A 27,337-nucleotide genomic window follows, 5' to 3' on the forward strand; every position below is an offset into this window, starting at 1 on the left:
CCTCCCTCAAAGAGATCTGCGGGCAGATCAGCTTTCTCAGAAGAGCTGTGGCAATGGAAGTCACCGTGATTGACACATGTAATGAAAAAGGAAGGGACATTTACTCTGTAATCTGTTTCAAGAGAGATGGCTCATTTGTGTGGTGATGAATGTATTAAGTATCTACTATGTACAGGTAGTGATGAGACCTTTACTTTCAATAGGTTGCTTAATCTCCAAAACAATTCTGCAAAATGATTATTATTACCATTTTAGAGATGAGGAAACAAAAACTCAAAAACATTAAGCAACTTCTCCAAAAAGGTAACTAGGAATTGACTTAACTTGGGTTTTAATACATGTTTATTAAAATTGAAAGAGGATTTGGTGCATCCATCCCTAATTTCCCTACTCTTTCATTATACAACTCTGATAATTTCAGAGAAAATTTAATCCTGTACTTGGTGACTTCACACTGCTGTAATCAATCATTTGATGAACCAAATAATTGCTTTTGCTCTCTCATTTACTTTAATTATGGGCGACATTGGGTAGCACTAGTTCATATTTGTCAAATGTGAAACTAGAAAAAACTTTTTAAACCCATTTTAATTTTAAAGTACTCCTTTTGGATTATCTATTGGCTCTAAAGTAGACTACCCTTATGTTCTACATGTATGTTATTGATGCTATTGCTTAATTAAATTGTCCATTTCTTGATGGCAGAGATTGTTTATTTTTAATGACTTTTTATACAGAAAGTCACAATTCTCCTAAGAAAACATTTGGGTCTGTGATCATTTAGCAGTTGTAACTTTCAGCTTAAAGAATATGAATATTCATAAAACTGGATCTGTTATTTATATCATGTATTCATTCTGAAAATAAAGTAAAACTTATTCAATAAATCATTGCAGCACAATCTGAGACAGGAATGCACAGAGTACTTCCCAAAGTACAGCCCTTTCCTCAGCACTATAGAATGTCTGAACCAGTATTCAAGGTCTCTGGCCTCAAATAATGTGAATTTCACAAATAATGTGAATTTCACAAATAATGTGAATTTCACATATGAAATGTACTCAAATGAATAGGGCATACAAATAAGGTGTAATGTAGGCAACAACAAGAATAGAAAATGTGTACTACAGAAATTTAGAGCATTAAATCAGTGTGGGCTGGAAAGTCAAGAAGAATGTGATGGGATGAGTGATGGGAAGTTTAAGGATGAGTATAAAGGAAGAGAGATATATATGAACACAGCAAGCCTTGTTTAACCTATACTCTGAACCAGGCATGCTTTAAAATGAAAGGTGCTGAGTGAAGCCGAATAATGAGAATATGGAATTTATTTTAGACTTGGAAATACCAATATATATATATCATTTTACAAAAAAATCATCCATCAACAATTCCAACTAATTATTCTATTCCTCCATTCCTCCCAACTTCCACAACAAAAGAAAATTATTTGGTAGTTAATTTTTTCTCTACAGCAAATATCTAGTTACCTTAAGGAAATTAGCATTGTCTGGAAACAACCATATCAGGTTTTTCTTTTAAGGTGTGATTTAGTCTGTGCCAAAAATGAAAGATCCCCCTGCCTTCCATCCTCAAATCCTTGTTCACTTGGAACCCAAAAGGACATGTATACCAAGTTTTGCTCTTTTCTAGCTTCAATTTTCTGTAATGGTGCATAATGATTAGGGATGAAGGTCTATATTAGTCTTGCCTGATCAATCTTGTAAAACTGCTTAGGACAACATATTGTCATTTCCATGTTGGCCAGAAAAACAAAGTAGGAAGGAAAGAACAAGCAGGCCATTGGCAACGGAAAATGTGCTCTTCTCAAGGATGGAAAGAAATCTGTTCACATAATTCCATTTTCCTCTTTTGAGATATTGTAAGGGTTTTCTGGAATTCTGGCCTTCGTTATCTAATTTCTGGCTTCCTGGACTCTAAAAATTTAAGTGCTCTTTATTAATAATTTTAAGAATCACTCTATTACCACTCTAAGAACAAATTAAAAGCAAAAGATGTATTTTAGCTGTAACAAAGCTGGGTATTTGGGATTTCTCAGTGCTTGTGAATGCTATTTAAGACATCTGAATGTGAAGATGTTGGTCTGAAACTCAGAAGGCATCTGAACATTTATATTGCTTGGAATTCATTGGGATTCCTTGACCTAAAGATTTTTGTCTTTCAACAAATCTGTGGTTTGTTTGTTTTTTTCAGCCACTCTATCTTCCAAGTTAGCATCTTTCTCCTTCTACTATATCTTCTTGAGATTTCATTCATGTTAAACTTTTTTACTCTATCCTCCATAACTCCTGTTTATTATTATTTATTTATTTGTCTCATATTTATTATTTGTCTCTCTCAGAGCTGTATTACAGATTTTGAAAAAAAGAAGGTTGTCTATTTTCCATGTTTCTAATTTTCCCTTTAGTAGTGTCTAATCTTCTATTAATGTACCTATTGAGTTTTTATTTTCAAATATTTTACTTATTTTATTTCTCCAAGTTCCATTTACTCCAAATCTAGTTAATACTATATAATCTCTTGTGTCTTGTTCTTATTTTTAAACATTTCTTCTTTGCTTACATATATTAAACATAGTTAATTTAATTTATTTTGTGTTTGATAATTATATCTAAAGTCCTGATGAGTCTGATTCTACTATTTGTTGTTTCTTTTATTTTTAACTGATGAAGTGCTTGAGACAGAGAGATAGATGATAGATAGAATTTTTTTTCTACTCTGAGCTTCTCATTTTCCTTGGAATATTATCTGTGAGAATTCTTGAGTCCTTAGTAAAAGTAGCATTCTTCCACAGATGAATTACAATTACTTATAGTCATTGAAAGGGGGGTTATAACCAACCTATAAGAAAGCTGGCTTATGATTATAAATTCTCAAGGGATACTTTTCCATCTACAATGCTAAGGTCAAGACAGCAAGTTTTCTTAAGTTCTCCTTTTGTGCAGTGGGCGGAGCCCTTTGGGTTCCTAACTTTATGGAGTGGTCTTCTGATAGACTCTCCATCTTGAATTAGCCTATGCCTCATCTCTTCCTCCTGTGTCTTAAGCTGAAATATTCAGAATTAAAACAGGCTTTTGCATCCATTACCTCCCTGGTTTCCAATTTTCATTTCATTTTTTGGGGGAAAAAATGTTAAAAATTTTATATGATATTTTAGAGTTCTTTTTTTTTCTTCTTCCTCTTTTTCTTAATTCAAAAGGATCATTGGCTTATCTGTTAGGGAAATGGGATTATGTTTGACAATCAACCTAACAATCTGACTATTTCTGAGTATATAAGTAGAAATAAGCAATGTGCAAAGTTGCTCCCTCAGTTGGACAGTTAGAAAGAGGTCCCTGGGTGCCAATGATAGAGGCCATCAACTGGTTAACTAGTGCTTATACTCATCTGAAAATTGTACAAACTACCCCTTATCACCAGCCTCATTACTCCAGCACGAGGGGAAATTGTTCTTCTCTTCTTCTCGTGTAATTTTCCAATTGCCTTGGTTTTTGCCTGCATGATTTTCTTTGATGTAAAAATTAACTTGATTTCACATTTATAAAGAAGGTGAGAAGATCAGGGATGTTGAGGCCATGACTTTGCCTCTAAGAATTCCGTACCTTCCTAGGGATGACCTGGGTAGGGATACACCCTAGGAAACACTCTTCTTGTAAAAAAGGAGTCAAATACATTCATTTAGTGCTTTCTTCTCATAGAAGATACAATCTAAACGTTTCCACGTTATTCAATATCCTCAACCTATATAACTTTATTTCCTACCTTTTTCCCTCTGTTTGCTTTTTAAAAAATTATTTATAGTTATCTGAACATGCTAAGATATTTCTTGACTCTTTCTCTCTGCACATGCAATTCTCCTCCTCTTCTTAAATATGTCAAACTCTTATGCTCTAATACCTATCTTAATTGCTCATCTGGTTGTGGATCCTTCTTGAATCCTCTCTCTATCTTCTGCCCTGAGAAGTGTTCATCTCTTCCTTTACACTATCACTGTACCTTTTATGCAAGTCTATTAAAACAGCTATCAGCCATAATCAAACAATTTATGTATATTCTTCTCTCCTTTAATGACATCTGAGCTCCTTAAAGGTGAAAGTGGCAACTTTTTCATCTTTATATAGCCAATGCTAGAGAAAATTATAATTACTCAATAAATGATTGATTAGGGCACCTGGGTGGCTCAGTTGGTTAAGCGACTGCCTTTGGCTCAGGTCATGATCCTGGAGTCCCGGGATCGAGTCCCACATCGGGCTCCCTGCTCAGCGGGGGGTCTGCTTCTCCCTCTGACCCTCTTCCCTCTCGTGCTCTCTGTCTCTCTTTCTCTCTCTCAAATAAATAAATAAAATCTTTAAAAAAATAAAAATAAAAAAATAAATGATTGATTAATGAATTAATTAATCAACACACCAGACACTGTCAGTACCTGCTTTCATGAGTTTGGGTATATATGATGACCAAAAATTAACACATATAAAACACTGATCAACCAAGGCAGTCAGAGATTCATGAGGTATGATTCAGAAACCAGCTGTTACAGAAATGTGGGTATTTACTCCAGGCTCAAGACCATCTTACTGTATGTTTTCTCTTTTGATTAATCACGACATCAGCCTGAATGCTATGAGGATTGGAATATCGGTATCTCAAATCCCTTCCACTTGCAAGATTCTAGTTACAGTGTGGCTTAACATATGTATAGAAGGATAGATTCTGCATTTAATTTACTTCATATGATTTTCTCCAAAATTCCTGGTGGATATTAGGTCAGATATAGCTATACTCATTTTGCAGACCATGACATTTTGTTCTGGAAGTCAGTGTGTCAAGATTAGTCTCCACAGTCAATTACTGTTTGTTGTTCAGATTAACTTGGTAGTGGAATAAGCAGGACTAGCCTACCAGTAATTGGAATCATGGTCTGAAAATCAGCCCACCATAGCCATATGAAGGTCATACTCCCACAGCTGAATATCCAGCCCAATTATCTGAACAAGCTAAGATATGAGCAGCTAAAGTATCTTTTTTTTTTTTTTTTCAAACCTCCTTATGGAGGTTTAAACCACTACATTATCAAATGAAGATTCTAACTGGGCATCTGAATCTATGTTTTCTCCCCTTGTCCATTGCACTCGTGCCATAGTGCTTGTTTCTTTGTTGTTATCCTATGGTTTGCTTTGGTTTCTGTTTTTATGTCCCATTTGCCTTGCTTTTCTGGAATTTTTTTTTGGTGGGGGGGGAAATGAGAAAATAGTTACTGTTCTTATGCATTTATGGGGTTAAAAAAAATTGAAGAAGGCCATCTTTACCATCATCTTCTGCCAGTATTCTAGATAAGAATGAAAATTGAACAGATTTGCAGCCAGTGGTAAGAGTGAGACTATGCTTGCAAAAGAAAGGTTCAATTGCTCCTTGAGCTGCTGGGCAGCATGGGGACTGTGAGGGTTGGGCAGCCTTGGTTGCTGAGAGCTATGGGGCGAGCAAACAGGCATTTGCGTGTGAGTTGCCTGGGTACTGGGAGGCATCTGAATGGATATGAGGTGATGTTCAACCCCATTGTGTTTATATGAATACACATTACCATTTCCCGCAAGGAAGCTGATAACAGCACCATGATGCTTTGCTATAAAATCCATTGAACATTTTCCTGCATGTTTTACTCTCTTTAAAATGGCTCAGGAACAGGCATGCGAAGTGCCATTGCCCCTCTGTAACATTCTCTTTCCCCAAATGAGAACCCGTTGGAACACACTGTAGGGGTGTTTCACTGCAAAATGCTTGGTGTAGACAAGTAGAGCAAATGAGGGATTTTCCTTTAAACCCAGCAGGTTTGGGGGTTGTGTGTGGTGGGGGTAGGATGGCATTCATTGTTTTTCTCTTCTCTGTATTTCTATGTTAAAGCTTACAGGAGCAGATAAAGAGCAAGGGGATTTAATTATGCGTAAATGGAAGACAATGAAGAGTCCTTAGGAGTGTAATTAGCTGTGGATGTAGATGTGTGCATTCTTGTAGCTGCATTTTATTTGCATAGGAATAAAAAAGTTTGGAAACACACAGGTTCAGAACATGTTAAAAGACCTTTTGGCCACAGAGGCACATTCAGAGGTTAGCAAAGCATTTTGCAGATACCATGTGTCAGCACTGAAATCATAAAATAGAAGTGAAAGACTGCCCCACTCAATAACACCACCAATAACAGTAGCGAACGTTTATCCAATAAAAGCACCCCTTCTGTAGCAAGATAACAATATTTAAACGTACTAAAAAATCTTTTTAAAAGAAAAAAGAAGAGAAAGTAAACTAAAATCTTAAATATATGGCTAGAGTTCTGCTTGTAATTCAATGTCTTCGGCTTCTAGGCAATCCAGGCGTGGAATCTAGAAACACGTTGATGCAATTGGAAAGTAAGATCATGTCACTGGGATATGAGAAGTGAAAAACTACTATATCATGGTTGAAGTTCTGTATAACAAATATGTTCCTCTCTGTGTATATTTTATTAAAGAAATATCAGTACATATTATGCTTGCTTAAGATGATGGATTCCTGCAGCCTGGAAATTTCTTCACTTTTCATAACCATTCTTGATAACCTGTCCTAATACTTAATAATAACCTTTCTCCTGTCAACAGTTATTGCTCAGTCTCCATCACTTAAATCCTTCCTTTTTTCCTCCAGGTTTATTCCCTCCTGATCTGTCTTTGGTGAAACTGGAGGACAGTTAAACTCTCTATTTTGCTTTATTATTAATCATTTTGTGTGTGTGATGGTTCTTCCCGACTCAGGACAGACCCTGTGGCAAGAGGGCCGGCCAGCCTTTGTCCAGAGTTGGGGAAATACTCTTTCACTGTGAGAAAGGAGAAGCGAGGCTCAGTGAACTATGTTATTAAAGAACATTCAGGTGAAAGATTATCAAGTTAGTTGAGTACTGAAAATGATTCCTCAGCAACAAGGAAGATCATTAAAAATACTAAGAGAAGATATCAACCAATCAGAACTAAGAATCAATGAGATGAAATAGACAGGAAGGAAGAGAAGAGTTAGATCAGGAACACCTTACCTGTGTAAGCAGGCCATACTGAGAAAAATCAAAGGAGAATTAGGGTGGAGAACTGAGTGTACAAAGGCAAAAGGGCACTGATGGGGCTGGAGGAGATGAGAAAATTGTGCAGGACTGTGCTTGAAAGTGGAAGCAAATGACAATGTCAAATGTTACCTGAGCTCTGTGCTGACTGGCAAACAGTGACACTTAACAAAGCTCTCTACACTGGGCCTGGTTGGCTCAGTTGGTTAAATGTCTGCCTTTGGTTCAGGTCATGATCCCAGGGTCCTGGGATTGAGCACATCCCCCCACCCCCCCGTGGGGATCCCTGCTCAGTGGGGAGTCTGCTTCTCCCCCCCCCCATGGGCTCTCTCTCTCTGTCTCTCACTTGTGCTCTCTTGCTCTCTCCCACGTGCTCTTTCTCTCAAATAAATAAATAAAATCTTAGGAAAAAAAAACAAAAAGAAACCTCTCCACCCTTTGGCTTTGGCTAATCACAATGGACCACTTTGACCTCTCACATTTTAAGGTATGACCCATCACCATTCTTCCACGTGACTCCCAAAAGACTCATGGATCATTCCCATATGTACTTGCCTTTATGAGAATCCAGGTCCCCTTTCTTTTCACTGACATGTTCATCATTAATGAATGTTCTCCTTATTCAGTAACCAAAATAAAATCATCTTCTTCACTGTCTGGTGCATTTTGTTTTTCATGCAGCAATATACATTTCTTCCTAAGGTATCAGTTGAATATACAAAGATTCACTCCCCAGTGGTATTGCCATCCAGGAAATGATAATGTCCAAGTTTTAAAAGGGGAAAGAAAAAGGTGTAAGAACAATTTAGTACCATTAAAATCTCCATCTTCTCTGATGGAAGTTTCTTCTGAGTCTAACTGAAGAGACCCAAGCATCCCAGGACCAGGTGATCTGCTTAGTTTGGGTCCTTACTCACCCCCAGTCTCTACAGGATGGATGTTGAGTAAGTAACGAGGGATAAGAGAAGGCTCTCAGCATGGTGGATTGTATAGTCTTCTATCCTTCTACAGGTCCTCCAGAGTTCACTTCAGGGTCATGACTGCCAGTCTAGAAAGTGGACTTAGTAGCAACTGAAACTCACTCTTTTTCTGGAGATGGGGGCAAACACAATCACTTTCACACTCAACCACTATGACTTCAACCCTGAGAGCAGGCCCTTACCCCCACCGAGTTCCCAGCACCTCACCTTGGGGTGCATATGTGCTTCGCTGAGCCCCAACTACAGAGAATGGTGTACTCAACCAATTAGCTTCATCAGATTCTGTGTTCTATCACTAATTTACTATATTAAACTAATTTTTAAATAGGTAACATATAAGCACTCAAGACAGACTTGTAAATATGTAAAACCATGTACAGTTAAAATTAAGTTTCTCTTCCACCCTTGACTACTGGTCCTTATTCCACTCTCCAGAGGCAAACATGGTTGCCAAATGTATTATTTTAAGTATTTTAAGCATTTAGGTGATGTGTGTGTGTATGTGAGATAGAGAGAGAAATGTTATGTATGTACATCATATATATGTTATGTATAGTTTACATTCCCATATTTATATATGCTATCTGTGATACATTTTGTGAAGAGACACTATATATCAAACTATACTTTCTTTTGTGTACTTTGCTCTTTTAATTTACTAACCAGTATGCATTAAAGATCCTTTCAGATCCATATATAAAAAGCTGCCCCATTATTTTTTTTTAATTTTATTTATTTATTCATGAGAGACAGAGAGAGAGAGAGAGAGAGAGAGGCAGAGGGAGAAGCAGGCTCCCAAGGAGCAGGGAGCCCGATGCGGGACTCGATCCCAGACCCTGAGATCATGACCCGAGCCGAAGGCAGACGCTCAACCATCTGAGCCACCCAGGCGCCCCTGCCCCATTATTTTTAATAGCTGCAAAAATCCATCAGATTACATGCCATAATATATTTAAGTGGTCCCCAATTGACGGTCATACGGGTTGTTTCTGATCTTTTCAAACATAAAAAACAGTGCCTGGAATTTTCTTGTTCACATGTAGTTCTTGAGTGTTTGCCTGTATATCTGTAGGATAAATATCTTGTGAAGGAATTTCCAACCCAAAGAGTAAATGCGTTTGTATTTATGACAGGTACTGCTCAATTGCCTTCTTCAGGTGCTGCACAAATCTTCACTCCTTCTGCACTGTTTCCTCCGAACCAAAAGGCCACACTGTGGAATCAGCTTTGTAGTCTGAGTATACAAATAATGAAAATGTTATTTCTTTGCATACAAAATTTTATTTCTCTTGTTTTCAATAATTACCTTTTCTAATGGCTATGTCACCCTCTCAAACAGGCAGCGGTGATCTTAAATGCCAGAATATTCCTCTCTGTCCCTTCTCTCATTCGGCAATACCTAGCACATAGCCCTATATAGGGAAGGTACTCAAAACAGTTCCATTGATTCATTGATCTTATCCCAAGCATTGATTAGGTATGCTAATCACTTGACTCTTGTGCCAGACTTCTTTCCTTCTCAATATCCAAGGTGGCCTCATTAGGAGTAAGAACAGGAAATGGCTCTCACCTCCCTGTCTGTGCTATTGATACTTAATGAGGAGTGTTTAGGTGGAGGATAAATATAAACTCAGTTCATGTGTCAATAGAATGAAGGAGAATGTATGTAAGTGAATTTTTTGACAGGATGTAGGACTAGACTTTCTTTGCCTGGAAATTCTTCATTTGTGAAGAAACAAGATTTGATTCAGTTTTTTTCCTAAATTAAATTAAACGGAATGGTCATATGATCCCCAAGGGGAGACATACTTCACATTCTGATGGGATGATGGCTTACTCCAAAGCAAGTAACTTTTGAATAAATTGGAACTGTCTCTGATGAGAGATGGGGGAGGAAATGAATTTGATGTGCTGGTCTAATGAGCAATATTATTAAAAACCCATTCCAAAGATCATGGTGTGTTCATGGCAGGTAGTTGAGTATAGTGTTCAGCTGCGGAGAGTGTTAACTGCAGGTAAACGTTGCTGGTGTTTGTTTGCCTTTCTTCATCATTTGCCTATACCCTCTGGGGACTAAATAATAGGTTTGGGAGAAGAATTCTTTATTTTTAATCATAAATCTACTAAAATGACATTTCCCCCATTTCTTAGTCAACACTAGTTTTTAATTTAGCAAGTCAATTAAGACCGGGAAACTGAAGAGACCCCGTGATAAAAAGCTGTTGTTGTTTTTTTTTGCCTTTGCTTTTTTTCCTGCTTCTATTCTTGCTAGAACCTGCACCCCCACATTACACCTGCCTTCATGTATGTCCTCATGTAAAGGTCAAAGAGTTAATGATTTCTTTGGAGTCTTCTAGTACAGTAGATAACATCTAAGCAGTGACCAGTTGAGGTCATCATGAGCATTCTCCAAGACCACTGATTGCAAACACCTGGACCTCAAGAACCTTGGCTCCAGGGCATATGTCACTGATGGAGGACACCTGAGCACTTATTCTAGATGCCTGAGAGGACACAGTACACCAGACCACCATCCTCAATAAAAACTTCAGACCCCCAAGCTAAGATGAGACTCATACTCCTTTTCCTTTTCAAGTCTCCCAGATATTCTGTCTTTATCTGCTCTCTCTGTGTCTTCAGTAAACTCTGCTCTTACTTTCTCTCAGATCACATTTGATTTCCATCCTGCAGGAAGCCAAGAACCCTCTTGGCAGGTCCTGGGGGGACCCTCTCTGTGCCCTTGGACCCAGCCTGCCTGTACCAAGTTAGATCCTGTTCTGTTGACATTCAGGTATTTTTCACTTCCAACCATGTGTTGCAACTTTGTATAGTACTCGTAAAGAATTTATAGAATGTTTATTAAGTGACTAGACCTGGGTTATTTACTGTAAAAGCACAAGGTAAAAATAAAGACACTTTTTAGACCAAAAAACAAAGAAAAAAAAAGGGTCATCATGCATACATATGAAACAAATATGAGCTTTATAAAGGCAATAAATAAAGTACCCACCTTTCCCAACCAGCTCCAAGTCCTGACTTCCTTGCTTCTAACCTTGATTTTCCCATTTACCGAGGCATCACATGCAGGTGAGTACCTATCCTACCTCCTGCACTTACTGTGTGGCCTCCAGCAAGCTCATTCCCTTCTTTGAGCCTTGCCTTTCCTTTGTTGTTATTTGTAGATAAATAAGAAAGTTTCCCTCCCAGATCTCTTATAAAGATTAGAAACAATGCACACAAATCAGCAAGCACATAGTGGGTGTGTTGGAGATTTCACTTTGAAATCATCACTTGGAATCCCCACCCCTTTATGCACCCCAGTGCATAATCACTTAGGTTTTTATTTTCTCTGTGACTCTCATTATCTTTTTCTTCCTTGGAACCCCTATGGCCAGTACCCTAGTTAGGCTCATGCAAGTGGTCTGTGGTTTTTTTCCCCATGCCCACTCTGTCCACTGGAGCGGAATCATCTTCCTCAAGCTCTGTCTTCTAAATGGCACACCGCTGGCCTCCATTCCCTACTTAAAAAAAGTAAAAGGCCCTTAAGGTTAAGTGTGCACTATAATAGGGAGCCATCAGATATGTCTATTTCATTCCTTCTTCCTCCCCTTCACAAGGCCTTTCCTCAGCCACACTGGGCTTCTCACCACGTGTCCAGATATTCTCTGTGCTTCCTCTAGTGGGTCTTTCCTCATAACCCATGCAGCAAACTCCTATCAGCTTTCGAAGCCCACCTCAGCTACAGCTTCTAATCACTCACCTTACTCACACTTCTAGTTCTATAGCTTCTTTCACACCCTTCTTAGAATACTTAGCACCCACTTCTTTTGAATTGTAGCTGTTGAGTGCCATTCTTCATTTCTACATGATATTAAATTTCACTGAAGGCCAAGGATGGATTTTTTTTATTTTTTTATTTTTTTGTCCCAGAGACTGGATTTCATTTGCCTTGGGATGCAGTGTGGCACAGTAGGTAATAGGAAATGTGGGATCAGACTGCCTGAGTTTCCACTGCATTTTATTCTCTGTGTTGAATAAGCCTGTTCTATCCAGCTCAGTTTCCTTAATGCCATTCATTAATTTATTTATTTATGCATTCAACAAATGCATGAATAAATAATTTATTCAAAAAATTCCAAAAAAAGTAATTCAGGCAGCTATTATGTGGTCGGAGTCCAGTGGTGAACAGACTTTATGGGCCTGGGACCTATGCATCCACACAGGCCCTGAGCTGAAAAGGGAGGGCCTTGCACTTGGCTTAATGGCCTCTTACCATCATCTTGAAATTCTTAATAATTTTTTAACAAGAGGACTGTATTTTCATTTTCCCCTTGGCTCTGGATATTATGTAGCCAGTCCTGATGGTGAGTAAAATAAACATGGTCCCTGCTCTTCTGGTGAGACAGAACATAAACAAGGAAATTTAGGAAGTGAAAAAGGAAAACATCAGTGACAAAGGCTATTAATTCCTAGCTGTCAACTTTAAATTCGGTGACTGGGGAAAGCCCCTTAGGTTTACATGTAAAGCTGAGACTGGAATGATAACATTTACCATGTGAAATGCTAAAGAACATTCCAGGAAGAGGAGACAGCACACACTAAGATGTTAAGGCAGGAAAGACTTGAAGGATTTACAAAACACTGTTCTTGGAAAAGAAAGAACAAGGAAGATGATGAAGATTAGCTTGGCTCAGATCATTAAGGCCAGGATGCGGGGTTTGCATTTTATTCCAAATGTGATAGGAAGCCATTATAGGGTTTATAGTGAGGACATTAAATTTGATTTATATTTTAAAAGATTACATTTTTCCATTATAGTGAGACAGAAATGGAACAGGCATATCAGGAAGAAGACTACTGTACAAGTCCAGACGGGCAATGATGGTGGCTTGAACCAGAATGGTACCCAAGTGGCTAGAGGGAGGTGGCAGCATTTGGGATATATTTTGGAGGCAGAGTTGATAGGATTGTTAATAGATTGGATGTGGGGGATGAGAGAAAGACAGGTATCAAGGAGAGTACCTCGATTGTTGATGATGATGTCATTTATTGAGATAGAGAAAGCTGGGTGATACTATGTGTTCTTGCTCATCAGCATGGGGAAGTTAAGAGGGAAGGTGGGTATTATCACCAAAAAACCAGGATAACAGTGCACACTTCATGTGATTATTGTGTGCATTCAGTGAGATCACATATGTAAAGAATTATGCCCCACACCTGCCACATGGAGATGCTCATAATATGCTACTTATTTGCCATTTCCAAAATGTGTAGCCAAGTGTAAGTGTAGTTGTAATTCAAAGAACTTCATAGTAGTAAAAATATACCTGAAAGATCTAAAGGATTAGCTGAATGGGTGGATAGAAAGATTGGAAATACGAGAAGGGATAAAGAGATGGGACTTGTCCCTCTTTTTAAGCAAATCCCTTTTACTCAATGATACCTCCATATTTCAGTGACCTCTTTTTTAGGAGTCTCTCTCAGAACACAGGAGCCAAAGATGCAACTAGTGAAATAATAGAAAATAAAGACATGTATGCAGCGAGGAGAAGTACACATTCTAAACTATGAGCAAACAAGCTATTGACAAGTACGTCTTCAAATATTCTATAATTGGCACCTGATTCAAATTCCTCCCGTTACTCCCCATTAGTAGGATCTGGCTTTATTTTGGAAGCCGTGGTATTCTTATTGTGAAAATGGAAACAGGATTTAGTATGTGACATCTTCTCTGTTTTAAGTGTCCTTCTGGTATTCTGCATGTGTGACGCTGTTCTTAACCCCAGCAGGGAGTCCTGGCTCTGGGAAAAGCTATTTTAACTTGTCATTGATTGGTTAGTGCAGCAGAGAACAGTCGCTCAGGACTGGCCTTGCTGGCTGGCCTGCAGACATCTAAATGACTTTTGGTGTATCTTATTCTCTCTTATTCTTCACTTTAGGATGCAGAAGGTACACCTTGGAGAATTTTAAATAGTATAAATCATATATTATGGTATATGTAATCGTCTGTTGTCTAGTATCGAGATTACTGACGGCTATTTGAAAATATTTTTGAAGTTTTGTCCTTGAATAGTATCTAAATATTGAAGTAATGAATGTATTCCCAAGTGTAGTCTTATTTGCTAGGTAATACGCAAGCATATTTTGGATACAAAGCAGTGCAAAGAGAAGCCCCCTTGAAGGTGAGGGAGCCGGCTTGGGCATCGCCCCGATTTGTTCTTTTGGCCCTGAGTCAGTTAGGATCTCTCAAAAGCATGCAAAACCAGGGGGCCTTACCAGCACTCCCGTACCCAGGTGAAAGTTCAAATAAGAAACAAAATAAAACAGTGGTGGTGAGTACAGTTTGCAATGATACCGTGTCAGATAGCAGAAGGAATGATTATAAATAGCATTTCTGCTGCCCTAAGTCCCTCTCAGGGTCTCTCCACATTCACCCTCTGCTGACTAGTTCCTGCAAAGCATTTTCCATGCAACATACTCGCCAGGGTCCTTTGCATTGTCTCAATTCTATTGCTCAGCATGGGAAACTAAAAATACATATCTCGTAGATTTGTGTTACGCTAGATGATCATTTAAATGTTCAGATCGGAACCCCTGGAATTTTCCATCTGCCTTTCGTCTGCTGGGCTGGTTCTAGAAGGGCACTGCTGAGAGCTTCCCTGTGGGTTGGCTTTGCCTGTGGGTGTGATTGAAAATCTGTAGCTAACACTTGGAGAAACAGGGTAAGGGGATAGTTAATAAAGGACAAAAATAGAGATCAAAAAGATATAAACACACATCGCAGTTTGATCTCAATATCATTTTTTAAATAATACATTTGCACATTTTCAAGATCAGCCTCTCTGGGGTTTCTTGCAAGGGACAGAATATTCTTGCAAGTTGCAGGGAAGCTGATCTAGTTTTAAAGAAAAGGGTAGAGGTGGCAAATTGCCAATTAGATTGCAGGTGGGGACAGGGACGGGAGGGTGGAGATGGATGGTTCCACAGCCAAGAAATTCACGCTGATGACAGAGAGAGGGCAAAGACGCATTTTAAGGCCTGTGAAAAGGAAGGCAAGCCAGCCATGGGAGGTGAAGCAAATCACACACTTGCTTTTTGTTTTCGTTTACAAAAAGAGCCCCTACCCCCCAAACATGGAGATCATTATACAGAATGTCCAAGGCAAATTAAGGAAAATAATTATTGTAGCTGATGAAGCAGAAACCCTATTAAAGCTAAATGCTACTTCACAGTACTCAGTGGTGGAGGTTCTGAACTAAATGCATTTTTCAGCATCTTTAGTGTAGTATATTAAATTAAGTTTTTAACCACTTTTCTCCTCCCCTTTATTTTCCTTGCCACCCTCCTCCCCTCTCACTCAGGCAGGTGGTGCAGGCTTGGAAGACTGCAGCATGCGCTACAAAACGGGGACAGCCCAACAAGAAATCCCTTATATCCCGACTCCTTTTCTCTAAGGTAAAAAGTAAATAAAAACCTAGAGGGGTAATTAATGGTGGAAGGCTGGGCTTAAAGTGACAAGGAGTGACCTGCCGCCACAGAAAATGGGGCAGAGAAGAGGCTTTTGAGAAGCAGAGCAAATCCTTAAGCTTGTCTGGCTTTTTGTTTTGTTTCGCATTCACTGAAGGAACCTCTTGTAGCCTGAAAAAGATTTCCCTTATTCCCACGTCCCCCTCCTCTCTGAGAAAACAGGTCTGAGATGGGGGAGAATTTCTATTGATTTGGAATGTATGTGTTTCTATTATTTCTGAGCTAACATAGTGCTTTTTTAAAATTGATACTCGTTAGGTGCATTTTTCTGTATTATGCTTGGAGTCTTTAAATCCATAAGTGATACAGCTCTCTAATTAGACAACAGGTTTGTCAAGTATAGGGAATTGAATCTTACATCCCAAGGCATGCCAGCAATATTTGCCAGTTTTGACCACCTGACAGGCATGTATTATATACAGCAAGGAGTAAATTACTTTGAACAGTTTTTTCTAGGAAAGTTTCTGGCCCCTAGGAAGCCCTATGGATGCTCAATTCCATAGCGGATCAAAGTCTGTCATCTTCAGCACTGTTCTGGCCTTACGGTGTCTGGTCCTCTATTAGATTAAGCACAGCATTTCTGATTCCATTGCATCCAAGAAAAGACAGGGGTTCCAGGCGGGCTGCCCCCTCCCCGATGGACCCCTGTGCTCTCTATCTAGCACCTGTTGTCAGGGACATCTGTTCATACACAGAGCTGTTGACAGGTGGACGGGAACTATGTTGTAACACTTCAATTTCTCATTTCAGAGTCTTTATCAAAGCTTTGCACATAGCAGATACTCAATAAGCCTTTGATAATAATTTTGATTATCAAAAATGGGGTTTAGGCTAGATAATCTAACAAAGACTGAACAGTGTTTGCTAATAAACCTCAACTCATCTCAGCCCTCCAAAAGGATCTTTTAAAGGTTTTTTTGCATCTACTGCACCAAGTGCTTACCATCCAACACTTCAGAGAAAAAGGGGCAGCATTTTGCCTACAGACTTCAGTGCCTATTGCTGTCACTTAGCCATGAGATCATGGGGGAAATGAGAGTCCAGCTTCCATCATCACGGAGATCAGATGAAAGTAACCCTAGCTCTCCTGAATTCTAATAACGTTTACTGCGGAGGCTTACTCTGAGCCAGGCCTGTCCCTCAGGGCTTTGCGTATATTTATGTATGCACTTCTCACAAGAACTGATACTATTGTTCTTCCATTTCACAGATAAGAAAAATGAAGCTTGGGAGGCTACAAAGCTTGTCCCAGGTCACGGAGCTGATAACCAGTGAAGCGAGAATGTAAGGGGAGAGTGTGGCCGGCACCAGTGCCCAGGTTTGGAACCCATGCACAGCCTCTTGTTGATTGTGCGTTGCAAGGCTCAAAGCCAGTACAATACGAAGAACTGCTGTAATACGTTTTATTTTTTAAAATGGCACGAAGGATCTTGAGAGTACTTTAAAAAATGAAAAAGCTCATTCACCAATCTGGGCCATGCTACGTTCCCACTCCCCCTGACCCTACTCGGTCACTAGCTGAGAAGTCCAGACTTGCCCCCTCACCATGAGCAGAGAGAGCTGGTAGCAACCACACATGCCTCGTTCAGCCCATTACTTCCCGAAGACTGTGGCTGTTTCCACGGGTGACGTAGTTCTCTGTTCTCTGTAGTGAGCCAAGAGAACTGACTCTGGGAAGGAGTTTGCAGCTCTGTGTGCAGTAGTGTTTAAAATGCAAGCTCCCCCCGAAAAAATTAAAAATAAAAAATAAGTAAAATGCAAGCTCCCCGTCCGGGAGAGAAATGACTTGAAGAGCCTTCATGCAAACCTCCATTCTGCTCTCCCAACAGCTGCAAGGCTGGCAGACCCCGCAGGCAGAGAAGGGACTTGCATGGGCCTTGCTGATACATATTCAGTAGCGAGGAAGACTTGATTCTGCACCTTGCTGGTTACAGCTGCCAGATTGTGAGCGATCAATAGAGAACTTTGTTAATGATGTGGAATTCACTTCTGGCATGCTCTGCACAAATACATATGTAATATATTATTAGTGCCCTCAACTACAGGCCTGTCCAGATGTGATTTAATTCAAAGTCTGATTATCTCTTCCTCTTTTACCTTCATAATTAGAACATCGTCGATCAGGTTCTACTTTCAATAAAAATGGCAAACCATGCAGCATGGCTCTGAAACGGTTTTGTTTTGTTGTTTTGTTTTGTTTTGTTTTTTTGACAGTAGACATCAGAAACTCACAAGGTGGAGGTAATGAAATGACAGGAGATGTTAGGGTAGCCCAGAGGAAAGCAACTCTCAGTGCGGGAGTCCACATTTTTAAGAATCATGAAGTGGGGTGGATTATCTTTGGAAATTATTAGAGAAGATGTATTTATATAGATTCCTTTCCAAAAGATGAATCCAATCATCATCCCATAGACAAATGTGGAGTCTTAATGGCAAATGTTGATTTAATTTTCGAGTCTGAGTCTTGCAGTAAAAAGGCTGAATTGCATTAGAAGAGCCGGACTAGGACTGGGCAGACACAGAAACCTAATACCACAGCAAATAAATCTGGCAGGACAATTTAAAGCTGAAAAGAAATAGAAAGATAAATGATGTCATAAAAGATTCACAGGGGCGTTTTTAACTGAACTGCTAAATATTTTAAAACAGAATAGCCAAGGCCATTTTGTATTAGAAACCCAAATGAGTGGCTCTCTCAATTTATTAAATTTAGTTCCCTCGGTGTTTATCAAGCCTGCTCTGTCAGAAAGGTACTGTACTAGGCACTGGAATATCACAATATTACCCAAAGAGATCACTGACTAGTAAGGAAGACAAGGCAAGTAGTTTCAACAATTTAAATAAACAGTATAATAAGTTAGGAAAAGGAATATGCTGGTGAGAATCTTCAGTTGTCACTCCTGCAGGCCCGTTTGAAGGAACAGGTCTAGAGATGTCGCCTCCTTTCAAGTTGCTGTGCCTTTTGTTCAATGACCTGCTCTGGCTACAACCAGCAGCAAAGCTCTCGCCAAAGACGCTTATCTCCTGGCCACCATGTAGAGACCAGTGATGACTCAAGTAGCCTTTGCCATACTGGATGAGAACTAAGCCATTCTATCAGATCATCGCCTGAGATGGAGCATTGGGTTCAAGAGAGAGGAGGAACAGGACACGGCAGAAGCACATGCAAAGGGCAGGAATCATTTCTAAGAGACTGACTCCTTGCCATGGACCAGGGTCCAGTTCTGGTTGTGGTAGAGAACCGTCTTATAAACCACTGCTCTTATCATTACAGAAAACGGAACCTCCCGTGAAAATTCGCCCGCATTTGGACCCACATGAGAGAACGGGAGAAGAACCCGGAATGATAATAAGCAGAGGCATTTTTAGCTTTCAAGGAAGCTGCAATGGGGAACATAGATTTTTAAAGCCCCTTATAGAATTTAGCTGACTGAAGATTTGGTTGATATGCTCAAGACCATTGTTAATGAAAAGAAAAGAACACAAACAAACAAAAACACACATGCAAGAGGATCCCAAATCCAAAGCAGTTTTTTTTTTTTTAATTGAATATTTACAAACTTTTAAAAACTGGGAGCCTGGGGTGATAGACACTGGGGAGGGTATGTGCTCTGGTAAGCGCTGTGAATTGTGCAAGACTGTTGAATCTCAGATCTGTACCTCTGAAACAAATAATGCAATATATGTTAAGAAAAAAAAAAAAGAAGATAGCAGGAGGGGAAGAATGAAGGGGGGAAATCGGAGGGGTAGATGAACCATGAGAGACGATGGACTCTGAAGGGGAGGGGGGTGGGAGGATGGGTTAGCCTGGTGGTGGGTATTGAGGAGGGCACGTTCTGCATGGAGCACTGGGTGTTATGCACAAACAATGAATCATGGAACACTTCATCTAAAACTAATGATGTAATGTATGGGGATTAACATAAGAATAACATATATATATATATATAAAAACTGGGAGCCTGTTTTAATAAAACTAGACCAGACTTTTAACAGGCAAAGTTTGAGGTATTTATCTGGGCCAGGCCCGAGCCGAGTAAATCACTAATGAATACGAGGAAATGAACACACTTGCTGGCACTTGAGCTACCACCTGCGGTGACTGCATGTGTCGCCCTGTGTTTCTGTTCAGGGGTATCAGTGGACTTGGCGCGTCGCTGAAGGACTGGGTGTGCTCTGAGGATGAAAAACAAGCTCCACCTGTGCTAAACGTAGCACAACTCCGTCCTGTCACTGGAGAGATGATTTCATGTGTTGAGGCAAATTGAAATACCATGGGGAAGAAATTTTTCTTTTGTTTTGTCTCCTATTAAGTGACAGTTTTGCTCTTAGATCCATGTAGCTTATCAGCTAGCTAAGCACGTTAGTGGATGGGAGTTGGTGGCGGGGGGTGTTATGTAGGCCTGAGATGGTCGGGGAAACCAAGCTGGTCGGGGAGAGCGAGGATACCAAGGGTGCTGTGTGATTACCGGGGCCTTGTTTGTCTGGATTTGATCGTAGAAGAAAGGAGCTGGAAGAAGTACCAGTGTGCTGAAAACAAGCTCCTCTCCTTTTTCTGACTCTATGCTTAGGGCCGCCGCCCATGCCATGCATTGCTCTAAATGCACATACGAGGTAAGTCTCTTTCCTTACCAATAATCCACCCTTTTACCCAATCTTGTTCAGACTTCGAAAATGTGTATGCATATTTCTTTCTCAGCCTTTAAGAGTCTTCTGTCGGGCAAGAACCTTAGAAGAGTAGTTCATACTTGAATGTGACCTACTTATAGCTAAACCGGAACAGTGTTCTTTTCTGGGCACATTTGTGAACAACAGATTCTAAGATATAAGGAACATGTTTCTAACCATATAAAATTATTGAAAGAGGGGCTTTGAACGTGATAATGTCTTCCCAGGTGCCTCCAATCACACCCACCAGCCAGGTTTCTCCAGTTGTTCTCCAAGTGGTGCCATGCTGGCCTGAGGTAAGGACCCGCTCTTTCTCCTCTCCCCAGGCTCCATCTCCCTGAGGACCAGAGGGAGACTGATAAGCCGGGACTGGAGAATTTGGCCTAGACCTTGATTTAGTCTACATTTAAAATAATGTATACAAAAAGGAAAAACCCTGGTTCATAACAGTATATTTTGTAATAAAAACTCAACCATTTGAAACACTCAATTAAAACTGCCAACTCAATAGATTTATTTCTATTTTGGATTTGAGTTTTAATGAACAAAGAAAAGAAAAAAGAAAGATAAGAAGGATAAGGAGGCAAAGTGAGGTGTGGTGGTTGCTGAACTTAGACATTAGAAGGAAAATCATCTCTAGGCTTCGTTGCGGGATAAGACCCCACTGAGTTACCTTTTATGGTTTTTTTTTTTTTTCTGATCTTCTTATAAGGTCAGATTCAGAATTATGCACAGAGGTCCTACAAAGTCTTATATGGGCCAAATAATACAAAAAGAAGGAAGGAAGGAAAGAAAGGGAGGGAAGGAGTGAAGAAGGGAGGGAGAAAGAAAAGAGAACATAAGAAAATCAAGGATGTTTACAAGACTCTCCAAATTGAAACACGGAAATAAATTCACACATCAGAGTAAGATTTTCAACTCCAAATTTTCAAATTGAAAAATGTGATCCCCAGTGACACACAGAATTTAATTTGTTGAATTTCTTATATTCTTATAGAAAAGCATAGGCAGTTACCCTTTGATCCTTCAGATCATATTGAGAATGGAAAGGCTAACTGTCCTGCAAAAAAATATGGTTAGTGAAATAATCACTGTAATATCTCCAGAGGCTCCCCAGAAGCAACTAATCTCTTGGGCCCACGCCTTCCAAGTCACATTTAAAAATTATGTAGATGTATCATGAAGAATAACACTGAGATTGTAATCATTTATAGTTCCCCAATAAAGAGTTGCCTTTTCAAAGCTGCTTCTTATCTAAGGGACCTTGATTGCTCCTTGTTTCTCTCATATTATTACTTCTTTTTCTTAAAGATAATTCTAAAAGATTACAAAAATATAAGAAAATAGAGAAAATTTAAAACTACCTGCTCTCCTATTATTCTACCACACTACATTCTTCCATTAAAAAAAAAAAATCCTGGGGCACCTGGGTGGCTCAGTTGGTTGAGCGACTGCTTTCGGCTCAGGTCATGATCCTGGAGTCCCTGGATTGAGTCCCGCATCGGGCTCCCTGCTCTGCAGGGAGTCTGCTTCTCCCTCTGACCCTCCCCCCTCTCATGTGCTCTCTCTCTCTCATTCTCTCTGTCTCAAATAAATAAATAAAATCTTTAAAAAAAAAAATCCTAATTAGTGAGCTGTATTTATGTTTGTTTTTCACACAAGATGCTAAGTAAGTTATGTGTAAACTTGTTTCTGTGCCATTAGGAAGCGTGGGTGACCATCTCCCTCCTGACTTGGACATCTTGAATGCTGTGAGATAAAGATCTAAAAAGTATTTCTCTTCCCTAAGCCGTAAAACTTAAGACACTGAATGAAAGGGCCTACATTCATGTTCTGTATGGTGACCAGTTCTCAAAGTGCATAATAAACTGGCTGGAGGCATCCAGTCAGTGCCTTCCACGTTCTCAGTGTTCCCTAGAAACCAAAAATTCTGAGCAATGAGAGAATAAAACATTCAAATAAGCCTCTGAAGTCTGACTGGGCCAGAGATTAATGACTTTGATTTATGTAATTGGAAACATCTATAAGCAGTGCCTTCTTTCTCTAAATCAGAACGTGGCAGACATGTAGAACCCCTATGCTGAATGTTCATGTATCCATTCTCCAAGAGAAACAGGGTCTGGGCAGGCACCATCCCTGGAGAACCAAATGTAGCTTGAGAAACTAACACTGAGCCACTCACCAAGTCTCTTCTTCTGAGTAGGGTTTTTTTTTCTCTGCTCTGAGTTTCCACCTAAGAGGCCCAGGTGACCCAGAGGCACAACCTAGAAGATAGAAAGGCTTCTTTACTCCTTCTGGACAATTCAAGACATTGGCCCTAAAGCAGAAATCAGTGTAAAGGAAGAGATAGCAGGTAGTGAGCTAGTTCTCCATCCCTATTGACCCTGTGTTCCTTAAGCAACTCTTAAAGCCATGGTCATGACACCTACAATAATTTGCTGACCCTTACCGAAGAATGATCAGGGCCACCACATTGCACAACTCCAAGGGTTCCATTCCTACTGTGACCAGAGTAACTAGTGCTGCTGGGGATTATACAATCCATGAGCCAGATGCTGAAGCCATGCGGGCTCTCTCCCCTACATATTTTAGGAATTTTGAGTCCTTGGCTATTCACTACCAAAAGCTATCACATTTCCTTTCCTTTTTAATTAATTAAGTATGCTTATTATAAATGGCATAATATTTGGGAACAAAAGAAGGTTTATTTTTAATAGGAAACATATAATTTTGAGAAAAACAAGGATGATAGGGAAAAGATGTAATTATTTATCATCTGAAGTCCAAAACTCGAAAACAGATATTCAATGACTGTCTTCATCAAAATTTTCAAGACTGAGGAGTAAATAAGTAACTGGAGGGAAATTATTTATGATCTAAACACAAAGACAGATGTCTTTCTCTTTCTGGGAAGGATAGCTATCCTCCTCTGTAAGATATTCTTTCCTTGTTTCTCTCCTCAGGAAGGTGTTACATCCTGTGATAATCCCACCTCCCACCATCTCCCGTCCTTTCTTTTTAAATTTTTCTTCCAAATTTGCATGTGACTCCCATTGAGTCAAGTCAGAAGTTTGCACAGATGAAAAATACTTCAGCAGGCTCCCAAGAATATGCAAGTTTTTACTAAATATTTTTCAGCTGATGGTGTCCATATTTGACTCCATATCCTCTGTAGAGACAGGCTTCTGGTGGTATTTGCCAGGAATCACTGCTTTAACAAACAAAATCTGTTTATAATGGAGCACAACACAAGGATTTTGATCTCAAAAGGACCTTATCTTTCTACACATTTCCTCTAATACAGAACTTTGTGGAATTTGCAATTTTAGACCGTAAGGGAAACACATTTTTGCTATATAGCATACCGGAAATAGCAGTGGACTTTGGGTCAGGTAGGAAAAAGTATATATTAGGTTTGGCATTATAACTCAAAAATGGCTTATTCAAATGCATGTACTTTCATGACAACAAATAAAGGTTTCTGAAGAACATAAACTTCACTTTTCTCATTAAATCATAGATGTGATTTTAAAAAGAACTGAGATACAGAGAGAGGAAGACAGAGAGAGGGAGAAAGAGAGGGAAGAAGGTGCTAAATTAATCAAAAATAATATATTCCATCTGCCTGCAAATACAGAGAACTGCTCAATATCTTCTAAGGGGTCTATGTTTTGTGTGATTTTTAAAATATTTCTTTGGAACAGGATACCCTAAGCTATGCAATTGCTTCTCAGGGACAGTAGACATTTCTCTAGGAAAGTCTGCATTTATTCTGCTTTTCCAATTTTCCATGGTATGACATTATGAACAATGATAGGTTTCACAGACTTAGTAAAATGTGCTGTTGTCCTCAGCAACTTGGCCTCGCCTGCCTCTTGGTGTAGGGCAACAAGAGCTCAGCCTCCAAACCGGCCCTTTCACACCACCTGCGTGCCAACAGAATCTCCCGACACCCAGGCAGGAGCATGAGGAGCAGGGATTACTCCTTTCTCTCTCTATCTGTTTACACAGTTTTTGTTGCATATTTATTCCTGGAATCTTCAAGGCAAGGTTCTGGTGCTCTGTAAATCACTAAGCCACATCCATTCTAAGATTCAGCTGAGTACCTGGACACTTCCCCCAGCTGTCACTTTCTCTTTTGACAGAGGCTGAAACCTCATCAGACAGGGCCCTCACTAGAATTTGGATGGAATTAAATTACTTTGGTCCAGACAATGTGTTTTCATGCTGTGAGTGGATGTAATCCCTCAAACTAGCTTGGTAACATACAGACTGAGATAGTGAAATTCTACTTATTTTCACCCCTATCCTTTGTATTCCCCTCCCATCCTGCTAAGGAGTGCAGAGGCACAGAAAGGGGAAGTCAAAAAAGAAGTAAAGATTTTCACTTTGTTTTCATGTATTTTCCAGGTCCGTATCTAGCCCAGTATTTATGACTGTCACCTAGAGGCCATCTCCAGCTTTGTGGAGAGAAAACACCACTTAACAAACTCTCTCTGGCCACCAGGCCCGTGGCCTTTCATGACTAGTCAGTGGAGTTTCTTGCAATGACTGTCACTTTGAGAGGCAACAAAATCTATTCTCTGCCTGCAAGAGAAATTTGGAGATATATATATATATATATTATATATATATATCCTGTGGTTTGCTCTCCCAGAATTCCAAATTCTGCAATACTCACATTGTGGCAGGCAGTCATGTGAAGACACTTTAGACCTTTCCTGTCAGGAATACGTTCCAGTACCAGGACATGGTGGCGGAGGACAGGACTGAAGACAACTGAAATGGGGTTTGTGTTTTGAGCTAGAGCCAGACCTTTCCTCTAAACAGAAGGGGAGGTGGTTGTAACTACAGCCTGAGGGCAGAAAAAATAAAATCTCATTTATGCAACAGGAATAAATTCTAGAGATGTGCTGTACATTGTGCCTCTAGTTAACAATACTGTTTGGGACACTTAAAAAATTGTTGAGGGTAGATTTCATGTTGTGTCCTTACCACAATGACAAAGAAGATAAAGGTTGTCGCATGTCGGTGGCATCTGAAATATCCTCTATCCCAAACACATCTCTTCCACAGGCTGGCCAAGGACATGCTGCCTTTATTGGCTAAGTCTTCCTTTTGATTTATAGTACCAAGACCATATCGCTATGAAGGAGAGGAAAACGCAGGAAAGCATTACTTATTTTTGGAGTTTATCCTGTCTGGGAACTAGGTGCCTACACTCTGAGAGGGGCCCTGCTGTGATATGAGTGGGAAGTATGGCAGGCACCCATTGGTAATCCTCTTCCAGTCTAGATTGTCTAGATAATGACAGTCACCATCCAAAGACAAAGATGTACCTGAATATCACTTTTTTTTCAAATAACTCACATTTTATTATATTTTAGATATCATCCTGATGCACTGGCAGAAACTTTAGCCACAGTCTTTTGGGATCCACCTCCCAGGACCCTCATTTCCTAGAGCTGAAACACATTTCAGTGGGTCTTAGTATTGAAGAATATTTTTTGGTTGAGTGAGGGTCTGGTTTTTAGACGTTAACCCACAGAGGTCACCACTGAGATGCTCCTTGTTCTTGCCAGCATGGCCACTCTCTGTAGTCTCTAGGTCTTATTTGGGGGTGCAGGAATCTCTGCTGTTACTGTTCCAACAAGGATATGGGGTATTTGAGAGGCTATAAATAGCGTCTTTGCTCCAGTCACAGCTATTATTTCTTTGATATTTCTTTGTCCTCCTAGGAATCTGCCCAGGGGGTTCAGAGCCCTTCTCACTGGAACCTACCCATACCCTTGCTCAGGTCTCTGCCCCTTGCCTTGCTCCACTATATCTCATTCTCCTTATGACTCCTTCAAACTGGGAGCTCCTTTCTCAAGCCTTAAGATTGGGGGTGCTGGTACGGGAACACATCTTCCTTTATTTTAGCAGTTCTTTTGGTTTTCTTCCCTGAACACAGAGACAGCCAACTCCCTGAATGAGAACAAAGGAAAAGTGAAAATACAGAAAGGTGTAAAGAAGATATGAAAATAAAAAGTATATATAATACTACCACTAGAGCCTCCATGTATATTGCTGCAGGTTGTTAACCGTAAACTGGCCACTGGCCAAGAAGATGTATGAGAACTAAAATCTAGCCAGACCTTAGCTTGCCAAGCCATTCTGCATCCACCAAGAAGGGGCGTCATTTTCAAAATCATACGAGATACCTTATAAACTAGCAGAGGCCTTGCTAAGCAATGTCCATATGATTAGGAATTCCTGAAAGTTGAGAGGAACTTTCCATTCCTGGCAGCTCTGTCAACACACAGCAGACTCCTTTGGTTTGTGATCCATTCTCTCCTCTAACTGAACATAGGTGTCATTTATAAAAGAAGGTGATTTTATCCCTTGCATAGTGTACACAGTCTGGTCCTGGATGTAACTTTTGGAGGTCTTCATTTGCAGAAAAGGTATTCTGATGTATCCGGAAAAGGGAAGGTCATGAGGAAAGGCAAAGACTGCATTTTATCTTAAGAAATGCTTTTCTATCTAGTGAAACAGCAAACAATAAACTGGGCTTGGAAAAGGAATGTTCTCAAAAAATGACAATGACAGCTCCAGCTTTAATTCACTCCTCTGACTCTGACAATAAAGTGACAAATGAAATCAGGGACTGCCCTAGAATACCTATTGCTTCAGTGGTTAAAGAACGTGGCCCTACATACCAACAGCAACATGCGTCATTGGAGAAAGTGGTTCTTCTTTACCAATTATTCATTTATGTATTGAATTCAGTATTTAGATATGAAACACTTGATCTAAGGATTCTACCAAATGCAAATACCTACAAAGAGTAGGAGGTGACATAAGAATATGGTGACCATGTACATGCAATGGGGAGTGGTAGGGACACGGGAAAACTAGGGAGGCATCCCTGGTCTAAAAGCATTCAGCACATAATGTTCACCCCTATGTCTGCCAGTATGCAGGTAGATCTGAGCCACCTCTATAAAATTCCTTCTTGAGAAGATACTAAGATAGCGGGAAGAAACAAGCATCATTAGGTACATCTACTGTTACCAGC

This window comes from Mirounga leonina, unplaced genomic scaffold (genome assembly GCF_011800145.1).
Source record: "Mirounga leonina isolate KUSES-001 unplaced genomic scaffold, KU_Mleo_1.0 Mir_93, whole genome shotgun sequence".
Lineage (NCBI taxonomy): Eukaryota > Metazoa > Chordata > Mammalia > Carnivora > Phocidae > Mirounga > Mirounga leonina.